At 36.4% G+C, this 17,537-nt stretch overlaps 1 protein-coding gene across 3 annotated transcripts in view; it reads right to left on the bottom strand.

Moving 5' to 3' along the window:
- The window catches only part of GABBR2 (gamma-aminobutyric acid type B receptor subunit 2), a 520,678-nt gene that overhangs the window by 47,781 nt on the left and 455,360 nt on the right, over nucleotides 1-17,537 (bottom strand). The window lies entirely within an intron of this gene.

Here is a 17,537-nt window from a genome sequence, read left to right on the forward strand (position 1 = left end):
AAATGTTTACAGCTGATGACTATAAATACAGCTTCAAAAAGATAGCATGCATTATCAGTCACCATCTGAATAGAAAACCTTCTCATAAGGATCAAAAATTTAGGAATGCTACTTCTGAGGTGAAAAGTAATTTTTAAAAAGTATAAAACAGTTACAACCACTCTAGCTGCCAATCTGTGAATTTACTCACTTTGTACCAGAACAATGAAGTACTGCTCAGAGCACTATCAGAAAGGGAGATGTTACCTTATTTCTGTAGCAGAAGACAGGGAGTGATATGAAGGTTAAGCAAATTGCCTAGGAAAGCTGAGAAGAACCCAGCTTATTGTGTCTTACTTCTTTAAGTTAAAGAAAACATCTTTCAGTTTTCTAAAACTTGAAAAAGATGTACCATAAAAGCCAAGGAAAAAAGTCCTAACACATTCTGTGGTTTGAAGGATATTAATGTAGTTTTTTTATACCACTCAACTTGCCACAAATACAGAACTCAGGTCTAACTTTACAAGTAGATGGGAATGAAGATAGAAAGGCAGACAGACAGAAAATAATAAAAAGCATGTTAGGGATAACCACTGTAATTACTACTACCACAAAACAATAAGGTTTGGCATTACAGTTGCAATGATAGCAACACTGTACTATCTTTAAAACAAATCTACTTTCTAGTTCCCCATCTGCCTCTTGTACAAATAATTCCTTAAAACAGCAATCAGATATTCTGTATGTTAGTGTGATTGAAAGTTAATAACATACCAGAAAAGCTATTTAAAAGCTCTTGTATTGTGAATGTGCCTGTGCATTTACTTGTAAAGAAAAATCTCCCAGCAGCACTTTTTTATAACATCACTTTACCTAATGATTTTTATTTTAGTGTTGTGGTACTTCATTTTTTATAAAGAAAACTGCTTGGATTAGGGGATGATATTAATAAAAATGCCAAGAAACATCCGGGAAACTCTGGGCTCTCAAAAAGCAATTTCATAAGTATTAAGGTAAAATACAAATAATAAAGTGGACCAAGTAAAGAACCACCACCAACAACACCACCAATAACCCACTGCAATACCTGCAAACAAATACAGATTGACAATGAAAGGGAAAAGACAAAATTCTCTTGTATTATGAAATGTTTCAAAGAACTATGACTAAGACTTCCTACTCTGCACTCAGTGATCTACTCAATATAAATTTTACATCGTATTATTTCCTCAGAGAATGTTGCCCCAATTATATATCTAGGGACTGGATAATGAAATGTGTTGGAGTATGTACAGTGGGATGTGTTACAAAGATTTCATAAAGCATTGTCATCAGTAGAACATGTGTTTTTCTTTGAAGGGAGGGCAAAAGGCCAAGGTTTGGAAAAGAAGCAGTTTAGAGGAATGAAGACCTTTGCTACTACCTAGACCCTCCTGAGCTGCATAGACTCCTCCAGAGATATGCACTTTGTGGTATCAGCTTCACAAACTAAGGAAGCATAATATTCCCTCCCTTTCTGTGAAGCTGCCCAGCACTGTGGGTGGCAAGCTGAATTTGCATGTTCTTTTAAGAATTTTCCTTTCCTAACTAGATTTCCTGCTCTGCTGATACTGTGCCAGCCACCCTTTGTGGTGGCTGGAGTCATTCATTACCTCCTTGCTTACAGTAATGGAAACAGACAGCGTTAATGTGAAAGTATGGAAAATGCAGAAAGGAGAACAGGAAAACAAATATGCAGAGGACAGCCAAACTGTTAGGGTGGTCCTAAAAACAACCAAGGCACAGTCTCTTTTTTTTTGCTGAGGATTTGCTAGCAGGAAGGTTTTCAGTTGTATGTGGGGATGTGGCTTACTGCTTTATTGTGGCACTTAGAGAAACAGGACTTAGCACTTTTCCTGTAAATGAGCTGGATAAGCACCCAGAAGCTAAGAATCTATCAGCAGGGTGTTCCTCCCAGCAAGAACAATTCTGAGTTTCTTGAATGTGACCAGCTATTTAGGACAAGAAGGACAACAATAGTGCCTCTATAATCATATTACATTTTCTTTTTAGTGCTTTATTTCTTTGATTTACATACTTTGCTAATATTTATTACCATGGTTATTTGCATTACAGTGCCAATGACAACAAATGGATGTTGTCTCATGCAGGAAGTGAAAATCCCTTTCTTACGAGCATTTAAAACATACATGTAAGGTGTGGGAGAAGAGATAAGCATAAAATTGTATGACATTTTCAGAAGCAAATATCAGTTGACACCACTATCCCTCTATGCAAGCACTGATAAATATTTAGTTTCTGGACTGTGGCAAATACAAGGGATTATTTCTCACCAGGAAAGAAATTTTAATTTCTTCACCTATTCTTTTATACTCTCCAAAATGGTTAGATGATAGCCCATCAACCCACTACTGGAGGATTTTGCTGCAATTCTCATGACTGTACTAAGTAGTAATTCAGAAACTGTTGTATTAAGTGGAGGCCTTTGTTTTACAGTACACAAGCACACAAAGTGTACCTTGATTTAAATGGGAGGCCTGTTTCTGCTGTGAATGACACAGCCCAGAGCAAGGTAAAATAACTCTTGGAATCTTACTTAAACAATGCTTTTCCTGCTTTAAAAAGGGAATCTGAAAGGAGTCTTACAGAATTCCATGCTCATATCAGCCTTGCAGTTAAATGAGATTATTTTGATAACTGTCTCATCTTCAACAAAACTCTGGATGTAGATTTCCACCGCATTAACTTCTGTTTGAAGTAAAACACCTCTAAAAACAAAACCAACCAACCAATGAAACAAAAACATGAATGTTTAGTGGTGGCAAACCTATATAACCCTTTCTAAGTTGTCCTAATGTCAATTCTTTTGACTGCAAAAAAATTGGCCATAGTTTTGCCCCTCATTTATAAAATGAATTTAGTTCAGGTTCTCTGAGTTCTTACTGTATTTTGCCTACTAAATTGAAGTGGTAATAAGTGATAAGCCAGCTATTGAAGTCCGTTTTTTTTTTTTATTTTCCTCACTACAGACATATTCTACCATTCCTTTATATGTCGTATGTATCTTCTTTGGACCACCTCTAATCTGCTTCCTTAATTCTGAAGAGTGGGACTGGGCACACTATGCTGGTTGTACTTGCCCTGGTGCCTTTACCCTCCAGTTTCAAGTTTACACTGCTTAAGCATTCAGACATCACATTAGCTCTACTTACAACAGCTTCAAACCAGGAAATAATTTTTGGCAACTTAGACATAACTATATATATGAAACCAAAAATGCCATAACATTTATCTTTTCACCTATGTAAAGTTATTAAACAAATAGAGAGAAGTTAAGGTAATTTAAAAGATATAGGAAAGATAACAGACGATCCTCAAATCATATTTGCCCAGTATTTCTCCTGATTTGATAGGAGTAGTTGGCATGTGTAAGAACCAATAATAGTTACACTAAACTACCTTGAAAGTTACATGCTCCCAAAACATAAAAAGAACAGCAGTTATGGAGGTTTTTGATTTTTCCATTACGTCTTTCTTCTACGAATAGCTATTTCAGTGTTGCCACTTCTGTTGACGTTATCCAGAGCAAAGCAGATAGTCCTGGGAATTTTTCCTTTCTCTAAGTTCAGTAAAACATTTATGCAACATTTTTCTTAAATAATTTATCTTCTTTCAGCAGCTGTCAAAACAGATTTAATATAACACAAGGCTACCAAACACTGTAAATGTTGCAGGTCCTTTGCTCTGGTATACAACAGAAGAATTTCAGTTGGTGAGGAAGCAAAACAATTTGGAACAAAACCCAGAAACGATAAAATCAATTTTATATTTCCATAGAATTGTTTTTTACATTGTTAGACTCTATATCATGTGGTTGATTTTCCTCAGTTTTTGTACATATCTAGTACAAGCGGATAACTCAGAACTTATTCTACCATTATGTAGTGCAATTCCTATATCTTCTTGACAAAAGTAGTTCATCTGCTTATTCATAAGATTATGCTTCATTGACTCCTTGTATTAAAAGATCCAGTCAAGACAAAATGGCTCATTTTCAGTTCTCTGATGTGTTTTTAGACATTTTTTTCTATAGCTAAATGTACAGTGTGTATCTATAGCTATACATTCTGTCTCTTGTCATGCGAACTCTAAGTTGTCTTGGTAGATACACATTATCTTACTTAAAAGCATCTTCCTACTACAGATGTGCCAAAAGTCAGTTTAAAAAAAACTGTTTCAGGATCCAGTATTGGCGGCAAAGCCTGCAGTCTTGACAAGCCTTGAAGAACTCATTGAGATGGTTATTTCTGAGATAAAGTGCTCCCACCATCCTCTGTCCATACTTTTTTAATGAGCTGTATTTAGAAATTTTGTAATTTCTCCCATTAATGTTTTAGGAATGCCTATTACATTTTAGCAGATGAAAAAGTATAATTCTTCTGGAGCCCTTCTAGAGCTGACATCAAAGCACTCAAAAAATTTTGCACAGCACAGCCACTGACAGTTTACATTTGCACCTAAGTTTCCATTTTTGAGATCAAGGCATTGAAAAGAAACAGTGAGTGGATCAGTGTCTTTGTTCTTCCATACAGTGTCTTACCGCTCATTGAAAGACAGGCAAAGGACTAGATAAGCACAGACAGATAGGCAATATCAGCACTAGGGCAGAAATGCTTCCGTTCAGAAAAAGCAGCAGATTTCTGAAGGGTGACAGCTGGTGTCAGCTAGGTTTATCTGAGTAGCATTCACCTCCTTTGCAGTTTCCACCTACTGCCAGTAGCCTGTCACACATTTCAGGACAAAACCTCTTCTATTTGAGCTACTTGAGCCGTTATTATGCTGTCACCGTATCGCCCCTAAGGTAACAAGAGTTTAGGAAAGGCAGGAGTTGCAACCTTCTGGTACTTTGTACTGGACTGCAGTGCTAGAGGGCTTCCTTGGAGCAGGACCAGCCCGACTAGCCTGGTAATATTAAACAGGAACTGCATAGCCTTGGGAAATCTCAGTTTTACTGAGCATCAAGAAGCTAAGGAAAATGCAGAATGGTCCACTACAGGGCTTTTAGATGGTCTTCCCCGGACTAAGCTTATACTGGGGATATATGGAGCAGCCCCAGCAAGAGCCAGACGATGACACTTAGCACAGTAAGACATGTTAGCTCTTCTGCTAGAAGAAGCTTTCATTACTAAAGAGAAACTGAAGCTAGAGCTTGCATTCACGGCTCATCTGAGGCTTGAAGTGTCAGTGATGACAATTCTTGATCAGTTGATCCTCTGTACAGTGAAGCAAACACTCAGTAAATTGTTCAGAAGATATAATAGGAGCCATCAAAGATGGAAATAAACCTTGGGAGAAATGCTGAGATCTCACAGAGCATCAGGATCTAATTACATTTTTCAATTTCTAAAAAATCTGAAACCTCAAGAAGACTGAAACATCAGAGTATTTTCATTCAATAAGATAGTGGAGAATGAGAATGGTGGTGAGAATATTCCCTCTTGCCTGTCATAACTAAGCAGAAAGGGAGGAGGGGATAAATGAGAAAGGGGCCAGGTTCACATGCCACGTGCTCTTTCTAAATAGCATCTCCTTCTGCCACTGTCTGCAGCAACTAGAGGGGTATGTACTGACTCTGCAACAATCCTATACATGGTCCCCCAGTTCAAATCTATAATCAACAAATATAGACTAATTCTTTCTGTCACTCAATCACTATTTTTCTATCTGACAGAACAGGATTTTTGTCTAACTGCATTAACAAATCCATTTTATCTTTTGAAGAATGTTTTTAAAAGTGATTTTTCTTTCTGAGATGTGTTTGTGTAGGTAAATGTGTACTTCCATGGCAACAAGCCCTGATGTTCCCATAATCACCTTGACATTATTTTATGAACACATCAGGCATTCAATACAACACATTAAACAATAGCAATTACTGGTTTGAAATGAAAACAACAACAACAACAACAAAAAACCACCATACATTCTTAGAAGATGATTGATGGCTACAAAATTCACCTCTACAAGAATAAGAAACCATATTACTCTTTTAGAAACAGGAACTCCTATCTAGGCAAAATATAGATACATTGTCTTGATGTTGACTTAACAAAAACACCATCAGCTGAAAATAAATAAATAAATCCAGCAGCTTGAAAAAAACCTATCCAGTGTTCCTATCCAGGGAAGAATGACAGCTATGCATAGACTTGTTTATCTTCCACTGAGCAGGGCTGGGATATCAGTGGGATGAAAAAAATGTAAAAAAAAGAAAAGAGTAGATTTTGATTTAGCTAACATGTTAAAACTCCAAGAATTACGTATTGCATAGAGTGAATAACTGACATGGTTAGTTTGCATAAAATTGCACTTTTTTTTTCCCATGAATTCTTATTTTAAATTTCTGGAATATTATGTTTTCATGTTTTCACCTGGACTGATTAGAGTTAAAAGTTACATGAACACATTCCTTACATACAGCCTATGTGATAACCTTCCTCAGTTAAATAGGACCCTATTCCACAAATAATTCTCACTGTAGTAATTAGGGAAATGTGTGGAATAAAGTATAACCAAAAATTAGTATGGATATCTAAATCTAGTGTTTCAAAGGCAGATAGTCTGCATTACCTGATTTGCATGTTAAATAGTACCTTAGTGCTGTATGAACAAACTGTCACAATCTGGCCTGGTGCACTTAAATGTTTATGGAAGCATAGTAACTTCTTAATGTTCTTTAAATAATTCTTTTTTTTTTTTTCCCAAAAATAATAAACTCTGTGGCATTTTGATTATTCTATCTTCTAATTACGACTAAATCAAAGGTTTTCATTTACAATGTAGTGTAAACATGCACTGCTTTCATCTACAGTACCAAATATAATAGTCACAGTATGCAATTTGGATTGAGTCACATATCTGTGAATCTAAACATTCAGACAGGAATTGTTTGCATGTGTATCAAATCAAACCTGAAGACCACGGCCTCTTGTGATAAGCAATAAGAGATGCCTCCAATACACTCTCATCCATATTGACTGTGCAAATATATATATATATATATGTATTATTTTTTTTTTAATTTAAAGGAAAAAAAAGTATTCTCATAATGCAGATGCTATAGTTTAATTTTTATTCCTAACACATTTTCACAAATGTGATTTCTGATTCTCTCTTTAATAGGGTCTATGTTTGCCAAAACAGTCTCAAAATAATCCAGTAATGTTTAGTTCTATGGTTAAAATCATTTGCCTGTGCCATGGGTTCATGAAGATATAGCATGTAGATTATAGACAGAAATCAAATCCACCAGGAACGATTTGTTGCTTCTGGATTTCTTGCCAGAATATTTTACATGGTGGATTATGAATATAAATATATACCTGAAATTCTCTGATTAAACACTTGTCTTTATAGACATAGCAGTGTCTTCACTGGCATCTCCTGGAGCAGGATGTGGGATTATTTGCACTTGTGAATGGCCATCTTCAAACCTTAGGATTCCAAAATTATCTAACTAAAACAATACAAGTAGAAATAAAAAACGCACAGATGAAGGGCATGACAATACACTTTTCTATATATACCATCAGCATGTCACTTATCAACAGATGATAAGGATACACATCTGTGCAACGTAGTGTTTAAAAATGGCTTTAAAGGACAGGCAGGTGCAGGCTGTGTTAGCAGATAAATTACTTTTGTGCGTATGAACAACTACAAACAAACAGGCTATGATGTTATTAAAGCTATGCATTAATGTGACTGTCCAGCAGGGTTAATGGTCTTTACTACAGGGTGAAAAGAGGTGTCTTTTTCTAGCTCCACAGATAAGTACAATTCAGAGTAAATTATAACTTTGGAGCCAGTGGCAGTATCTAAAAATCGATTGCTGTAGTTCATTCCTGTCATCCAGCTGCCAAGGCAGGGAGAGTACCTACTCAGGGTATAATATGCCTTCACCAAAGTGGATGGGAATATTATTCTTCACTTTAAGGGAGTCAGGGTTACACCTCTGATCTTTCATGTCATCAAGCTTGATAACATTCCTACAAGTGCAACTGCTTTGAATTAACACCTATATCACATCCTGGTTTGGGTATAGCTATTGAAATGAAGTCCTGTGGGCTGAACAACCATTAGTGGATGGAGCAGATTGGGTGCAGTTTTGAAACATGTCTTCCAACTTAGTTTCACTGAAAGTGAGACAACCTCTTGTCTTCACCTTTGAGAACCATTCCAGAAGAGCATTCCCAAATTAAAACACTGATGCAGACAAACACAAAGTTCCCTGGGGAGGGAAGCCACTTCCTTAAGTCAGGAACTATATTAAACCAAATAGCTTGCATTATTAAATGTGCATGTGTGTATGTGTTGCTTTGGCATCATTTGAGATTTCTCTTACATGGCTTTTTTTTTTTTTTTTTTTTTAGGAAATTAACATTTCACAAGCTTCAAGCTGAAAATTCAAAATTCCTCTTTTAATTTGCATTACAATGCCTAAATATAATTTAACAACAAGATCAAGACAGAAAACCTAACCACCCAACAAAAGCTGTCTTTCAAGCAGGTAGAGAATCAAAATGTTTCTGTAAATCACAGTCTTCAGACTGGTTAGACATTTGCCATGGTAGCACCACCACACACAGAAACCTGGAAGATTTTTTTTTAACTACATCATCACTCTAGATGTGAATTTAAATTTATGTTAAATAATGACAGCTAGGATCTTATATGGTAAGCCTGATTTATGACAACAGCTCCTATGTACCTATGTCCTGTAATAGAAAACCCCAGTAATTCTTTGTAGTTCCTCAGAGGCGTTGCATACAACCACTCACTTACAATACTGTAGTATGTAAAGGTCCATCTGTACATGTGCAACAAGTCCAGGACTTATTGAAGATGATCAGTAGAGAAGCCACAGTGTGACATCTTTTCCTTCAAATGCACAGATGTTACACAGCCAACAACAACAACAGAATCCTAATACTATCCTTTACTAGCACCCAATAAAATCACAGGCCCACAAAATTTATTATTATATCCAAAAGAATGTCTTGTGATGTAACTGGCAATTTTTGGAGTAACGTGCAAAGTGCAACTTTATATCTATGTCTTCTGAAGGACACCCGTAGCTCAGTCAAAAGACTGTAGGAAGGGCAACATGACATTCCCATCAGGAATTCAGGAGATGCCCATCTACAGATTGCCCATCATCAGAGAATCATGGAATAGATGAGGCTGAAGGGTACCTCTGGAGGTCATTTTCTCCCCTCTGCTCCGTGCTTCCTCGCTCTATCTTCTTTGAGGGAAGATAGAATAGTTGGTGTTACAAGTAGCTCGTGCCCAAGTCTCTGGCTTGTCCTGAAGTTTACATAAAAATACTTTGGTCTTCAAGTGTGGGCTTTAGTCTGCATTCAAAATGAATTTTAGATATGCCAGTGGAACATTCCATATACAGGTTTGCACAAAAAAATGCCATGTCTTGTCTTCTGCTTAGCGTTCGTGTATATGGCTTTTCCCCTAACATATGTCCCCAATTCCCCAAGTGCCGGGTATATTGAAAATTTATGCATGCTTTACATTTAATTTAAGCATTTCCATAGCAACTGCTAGATTTCATGATGTTTTACTTTTCTCCCAAGATACAGAATATATTCTAGTCAGAACAATTTCCCAGGTTGTGTTTAGCCACATTCATATAACTTTCTATAATTCAATTTTCAATGAAAATTACCATATCATCTACCAGAAGTAAGAGTTTTAACAAACAGATTGACTTTTATGATTTATTTCATCTCACTCTGTTTAAACAAGTTCTGCACCAAATGGAGCTAATGGAGCCTGATTGCTTAGAATCAGTGGTTTTGATTGATAGATGCAGGGGTTTAATAAGGTCCAAGTCCCAGCTGTTCTTCAATATTTTTACCGTTCCAATGTTTTTATTTATTTTTTTATTTTTATTTTTTGTTTTTAATAGATAAAATATGTGTCTCTCTCCCTCTTTTTCTCTCTCTTTTACAAAGATGCTTTACTATTGGGAAAGCCTAAAGGATGAACACAGTTACATGAAGAAGCCTGATATCCAGCCAGTGTTCATACTGACATGAAGATAGGTAAAACAGACATAAGACTGCCTGTACGCTGAAGGCTAAAACAAAATTAAAGGGACTAGAGTTGATGCATTGTACACCTAGTAGTTATGAATTGATGACCAAGCATTCTGTTACACCAGAAAGCTGGGAGTCCTTGAAAAACTTTTAAAAACCAAGAGATTCACGTAGGATTAAAAACTGCAGAATGGGTAAAAAGGAAACATATACACAAATAAAACATAATAGGAGAGGTATGGGAAAGAAGATGATCTTCCTTGCAGATTTTCACTCCTTTCTCATCTGCATTTTGCCTTTCTAAATGTCACTCCTGAAAATGATACCACAATTGCAAGCTATCATTCCTGCCCTATGCAGTCACAACAGCAAACTCCTGTTGTCTGCTTCCTGTTCCAGGAGCACAGCTGGTACAGCATGCACCTTTTATACTGGTATACCTCTATGGACAGACAGCATAAACCACAAATTTAAGGGAGCGTAGGTGAATGAAAAATTCAAATTTAATATCAGCTTACGCACATATTACCTTCATTTTGTGGAAGCCGTATTGCCTAAGCCAGGTGGTGAACAATCAGGCTTCCTATCCTGTCAGGCAGCAACCTGACGCTTTACTTGCCTGATATGTCACACAAACCTGAGCTGCTATGTAAACAGCAATAAATAACAGAGAAGTGGGTGGCAGCACATTTGCATTTGCAACTTGCACATTTCTTTCAGTCCCATCACTTTCATCCCAAGAAGCAAGCAAAGCAGTAGAGAGGTACTCCCAGGATCCTGGCAGGCTCCAGGATATAATCATCAAATAAATCAATTAACTTAACCATAATGTAATTATGTGCTTTAGATGAAGGGTGATTTTAGCTTGCTGAATTCGTTTATAAGATCAAATAGTTATTCTAATAAGTTTATACTGTTTTCAAGATGATACTGTTCTCAGCAGCCCTGATACAGCTCTGGTGGCTTGAGTGGAGCTACTACACACTTACATAAATGAGAGCAGCTTTCAGTCAGGCAACAAAAACTTAATTTCCAATTAAAAAATAAGTCGTCAAAAATAAATTCTATAATTACAATTAAACTCTTGTGGGACCTTCAGTGAGTATGTACCTGTAGCATTGAAAGTATGCTCAATTTATGGAGAGAAATTTCAATAACAGATTCAAAATCAAAGCCATTTCTTTTGCTTTCCATGCTCAATCTGTCATAAATTCCAATGTCCTTGGGAGGAGGGACTATGGGTGATGTTCACAACAAGGACTTAGTATGTTAGAACCTAAAGATCTGATGCTTATTTTGTCTATGAACAGTGCAGTGAAGGAGAACACTGCCAGGTAAGGATGCATAAAAACTCATCACTTGGTTAAAGAGAATGCCATGATGTGGTATTTTCAGCTCCTGTTCATACAAGCAGAAAGGCCAGGGTATTCTTGCAAGAAATGAGATATAAGGCAGAAGAAAAAATTATAACTGTGTATTTTATATTCCCACAGAATACTATAGAAAGGAGACTGTTGTGATCTCTGTTTTAAGTCATCTACTTCAGACAATACGATCCCAGAGTGAAAACAGAAGATAAGATGAAGGAATGCTGCTTAGGTTGTGAACCCTGACAGAGGTGGAGGAGCCCATAGCTTATGCTGTTCACCACTAGAAATGGCAATTGGGCATCTGGAAAGTGTAACAACTAGGATTTCAGAAGTTCTGCAAGGAGAAGTGGAAACTATACCGGAGTTTGTGAGAATGTTAATTTGCACTTAGGTGCCTATGAGGCATCTAAGCAGTTAAAAATTCAGATTGTTTTGTGTTCTTGCAGTGCTTTGGTTATGGCTGCCTTTCCATGAACAGAACTGCCATGCAACAAATGCTGCTAACTCACAGCCAATGCCTCTGCTGCCACGGTCTCTTCTCCTGGTACCCTGGCCACCCTCCATCTTCTGTCCAAAGGAGCTTGTTCCAAAGTAGCTACTTGTTCCTAAGTAGCAGGTTAATTTAGTTCCTTGCATCCTTGGAATTTGCCTCCCTGGTACTGGTGGGAGCATTACCTGTTTATGATTTTCTTACTCTCTGTTTGTGGAGGTGAGAACTGAACAGCCAGGTTGCGACAATGCTGAGAAAACCTGAGTGCTAGAGAGGCAGCATCGCCTGTGCACTGTGGGAGTCTGAGCAACAAGCAATTCTTTACTTGTGTGTGGGAAAGGTAAATAGATGTCTGAGAGAAGATTGTAATAGTAAGACTACAGAAAACTCATAATAATTGCTTACAAGCACCCAGGGCTCCCCAGGCCAAACAAGCTAAGACTGTTTAACTTCACAACTCCCTAAACTATGTGTGCATTCAACCCATCTGAAACACGGCTTGGCAGGGTATAATGATGGACTTCAAATCATAAAAAGACAACTGAATGTATAATAATGAAGGGGATAAATGTTAACTGAAGCTAATAAACTGTTAGTAATGCACTATTTCAGCCATCCACCCGTAAACTGGTCAAATGTCATATGGGGACAAAGTTTAAGGAAGAAATTTCTTTACAAATTAAAATGACTGCCTCAAGCAAGAGCTAGATTTTAGTACTGAGAAGGCATGAATCCCAGCTAAAAAATGACTTTAGCTAAAAAGAATTTGGACATTATTATTCTGAAACTATACAGGCTGCACAGATTAACGGTAAAATAACCAAAGGTAGTAATTGTTTTAATTATTTCAGTTCATGTTTATTTGCAGCTCAGTTCTCAGTCCTAAAGCTAGAAGCAGAAGTTCGTTTTAGCAGTAACTAGAGTTGAACCTTAAATAATAATTAAAGGCAATTTCCTTGGAGGAGAATAGATAAGAATACAAAGCAAATCCTATTTATATCTATCATGAAAATTCAAACTCATCTCAAACACAGCCATTAGAAAATGAAGAGGAAATGGGTATATAGACATGGGAATAAATAGCAGGCAATTCTTTTAAATGTGCTAGATAGAGGACATTTTATGAGACTATTCTCAACAGGACCAAAGACAACAAAACGGAACAATTAAGGCGGAGAAAACTGTCACAAAGATGCTCTAGGCTGCAATTACAAAGGGGACAGGAGTGCTGGGTTTCAGGGATGCATGTCCATCATTTTGGTATCACTGGTATATGTTTCTAGACATCAGATCCCTATGACACATCAGTTTCCTCTTGCAAAAATCTCCAGTACACACCACTACTTCTGCAGCTACTTGCATGCATGGCATCTCAGGACACTCATTTATGTGTAATCTGTCTTATGATCAGCCTTATCATAAAATGGATCCCGGTTGGCTCACTTGTTAGGCCTGACCTGGTAATGCTGCTTAAGAAGTAAGTGCCTGTCCCTCTGTAAAACATGCCTTATGGATAGGAAGGGGAGGAGTCCTTTTCCTCCTCCCTCCTCCCATCTTAACACATCTATCAAGATGTAGCAGATATGGGTTCCAAACTCTCTTCCACCTCATTAAACATGAACCAACATCTTCCTCCTGATTGCCCTAAACTGCTGGAGCACAGCAGTGTTTAAAACTTTTTTATCTAAAGTGGTAAAAGAGTGCATGACAGAAACTGCCACCTCCTTCTGCACCCTACAACTCGATGCGTAGTTGTCAACTGGAAGAGAAGAGACAAAGAAATAAAGAACTTCAACACCTGTTTTGGAGATGTAAATTCTATTAATCTGTATGTGCACTTAAAAATGGACCTATTCCTTTGTGTGGCTGAACACTGAAATGGGAGGAAGAAAGAAGGCTAGTCAATGTTGGGGAATGCTGATCGGGAAGGAAGGTGAGAAATGTTGAGATGGTGTACTGGAATACAGAACGGCTGGCCATTAACTGCTCCACTCCTCTTCTACTTTTGTTCTAGCATTTTCATTACATGTGGCATAGAAATCAATCCTGCCAGCTGTTTCGCTGGCTTTAGGAAGGAGAAAAACAAGTTCAAAGCATGGTAGAATTCAATCCTCATGTGACTGAAATAACCAAGAAGGAAATAAAATAAAGAGGCAGCACAGTCATCAACGCTGTGAACTACAGTCAACAGATCTCTTCATTCTTTTTAAATAAAGTAATCTCCAGTGCCTGCTTGTGCACTGTAAGCAAATAATTTAATCTAAATAGGAGTAGTGCTGTCATACATTCATAGGCTAGTCAGTTTCTGAAAAGATGGTAAAAGGAAGATTTATATGTATTATCTATGCTGACTTTTTGACATCTTTCTTTCAACCAACAGTCGCTGTCTTTGTTTCCTGAGGATGAAGACAGCTTCTACAGCTAATCCTGACTTGAAATGCTAAATATTCTAATCCTTCCCAAGCATGGACAATACTTGATCAGAGGCAAGCTGCATTTCATAGTATCGGGAACTGCTCTATTATCTGTGTCATCATTCAGTTGACTGACAAAATAAATAAATAAAAATAAATTAAAAGGACAAAATCCTGCACTTTTGATAGGAGTTTTATAAGTATGAAAAGAATTATCCCAAGACATTTTAGTGTTCATCTTGTTATAAACTAATGAAAATAATACCTATTAACACCTCCCCTGCCCCCAGAGAATGCAGAAATATTTTATCTATTTTAGGATATCATCTATCTATCTATATGTAAAATATATCTTTTATTGAAACTTTCTCACTCACAAGCCAAATAGAGTACCTCCAACATAAATAAAGAGTAATTGTTGCATTTAGGGAGTGCTGAACTGAGAAAGTGAAAGATTAAATGGACTGTCCAAAATTTCAGATCATTATGCCAGTCTTGGTATTAATAGCTTTGATTGCTCATTGTGTTAAGAAACATAAAATCCCATCTGTAACTTGCTCCAAAAACACTTTCATTGTATAAATGGCAATTACTGAATTATTGAATTAATATCAAAGACAAACCTGTTAGGAAATAAATTTTCAACCTTATGCATTGATATCTAAAGTGCTTTTGAGATCTGGAAGAAAAAAGGTATCATGACCTACCCAAAGTGTCACTACAACATACAAGTAGCATAAACTTCTGCTGTGGTAGACGAGTTGCTTCATTTATGAAAAGGATTGATTTATTGTTGCTAGTAAAGAGCATTTCATTTCATTTAAGTGGACTTTAAGTAGAACAGAACAGAAAGTTAGGTCTTCTGTATTGCTATGTGCTGTTTTGAAGTAGTGCTCAGCTTTCACAATGACAGGTGTGAATCTGCACTCAAAGACATAATTTCTGTTACTGTTTTCGCTTTTTTTTTACTTTTTTTTTTTTTTGAGTAATTAATATATCACCACTGTACCACAGCAAGGACAAAGGAACTGTCACTGTAGATAAAGCCAATAGCCCAGTTAGCTGGAATCTTGCTTCCAGAGGCACTTAGCAAAGTGTATGAGAGCTTGCTGACCAACCCTATTTCCAAGAAAAATAAAAAAATAAAATCCTTCCTTCAAGTAGGTGAAAATTTTGTTTCTCTCAGAAGGAGTGGGAAAATCTTTATTACTTGTATAAAGGTCAGACTCTATTATTTATTACTACTGCACTTTTTTTCTTCAGTATTTCTTACAGAAGTGAGTTCAACAGGTTAATTATGCATAGTCTGCAAAGTACGCCCTTTTATCTTTTGAAAATGTGTTGCTAAAATTAAGGCTTCTGCTGTCAGTTTGCTTATGTCACATAAAAAAAGAGTAAACACTCACACTGGTTGGCCTTTCTGGCCATTAATTATTTTATATACTGCTGTCATATTACCTCTTATGTTTTTTTTCTGAGCTTTTAGAAAACATTTGAACTAAACTCTTTAATGATTTTTGTTGTCCTACTATTTTAAATTTCTCTTTCATCTCTCTGTGGGTTGCTGCCTTCTTATATTTTCTACTTTTATCACTGCATGCCACAAACATCCACTATTGCTATCGGTTATAAAATTGCTATTCAAAATGAAACCACTTAAACTATGCTTCTCTTTTCTGCCCTTTCCTCAGTCCTTTTATATTTTCTCACAATTCTCCTATATTTAACTGGAATGATTAACCAGTGGTCAGCTGTGTATTTTTTGCCTGAATAGTCAGAACTACTTATATATAAACTTGCTGAATAACTATGATCCTCATACTGATTTTGAGACAGTTTATTATTAGATCAAATCAGTATATTTTTTTTCTATTTATTTTTAACCAGTATGTGAATGAAGGCAGCCTCTTCTGAACTGTTAGCTGCTCTTTGAACTAAAGTAGCAAAATAAAAGCAGCATCCCCTGACTTTCATTAATAAAACGCAATTCAATAATTCCATAATGCATCTTTGGTACCAGGGTAATGGTTAACTGGATCACTGCTTTTTATAATACATATAAGTTCTATTCTAGTTGTGATATACTTACTACTTTTTGACATGTGGTTAGAGACAGATATTGTAAGAAAATCTTTCAAAATATATGTAATTGCTCGAGTCTGTATACAAATTTTGCTGCTATTCACATTTTTTTTTTCAGGCATTCTTGAAATGAGAGTATTTAAGTATAATGTATGTATGCACAAAGTGCTTTAGAGAAAATATAAAGGATAGAGGCACTTCATTTTTGTGATGCCTGAAAGGAAAGGTAATCTCATACTCTTTTAAGACACCTAAAATGTATTCAAAGGCATGCCATTTTGCCTTCTGCTGTACTTGAAAAGTGAAACTCCAGAGGTATCCTCTTTGAGTACAAGACATTTTATTAGAATTGCATTTCTCTCTAGGCTTCATATTTGAAAGTGGGAGGTTTGTCCTACAAAAGTGTTTGAAAGTTTCTACCTCTTCATGTATGCCTATTAGAGCATGTAGGATATATTTAGTTTCTGTTTTTCACAACTGGATGTAATGACTCACTATGTGTTTTTTCCCTACATTTTCAAAATAATTGTTGTCAGCTAACTGTTTCTTATATGCCTGAGGAGAACCTCTACCTTTGCAGAAACCCTTCACTTGACAATTTGCTAGAATCTATGCTAGTGTTATATTTCATTGAATATTTCAGCATGGAGTTTGATCATTTTTGCTCATAGATGTTAAATTAATGACATGATAAATCCAGAACCAAATTTATCCTTGACAGAAGCACAGATTTAATACCTTAAAGCACATCTCTGTTTATTCACAAGAATAATACCAAGAACAAGAGGAAACCTTCAGGGAGCACTTCGTTAAAATGAAATTCTCTGTACTGAGTAGTTAAAGGACATAGAAATGGGAATTTTAGAGCTTGTTTTGCAGTCATCACAAATAACTTGTATTTTAAATACGTAAATGAAATCTGTAAATATGTCTCATGTAGGATTTTACCTTGCTGTCTGTGGAAGAAGTGAAAGCTCTGACAGCCACAGCAAATTGCCTTGGAGAACACTTTCAGACTGAGCACAAACAGCTACTCGTAACAAGAATCTTACATCTAAATAACATCTAAATAACTCCATAAAAAACGTAT

The sequence above is a fragment of the Anas platyrhynchos genome, chromosome 2 (genome assembly GCF_047663525.1).
Source record: "Anas platyrhynchos isolate ZD024472 breed Pekin duck chromosome 2, IASCAAS_PekinDuck_T2T, whole genome shotgun sequence".
NCBI classification, from domain to species: domain Eukaryota; kingdom Metazoa; phylum Chordata; class Aves; order Anseriformes; family Anatidae; genus Anas; species Anas platyrhynchos.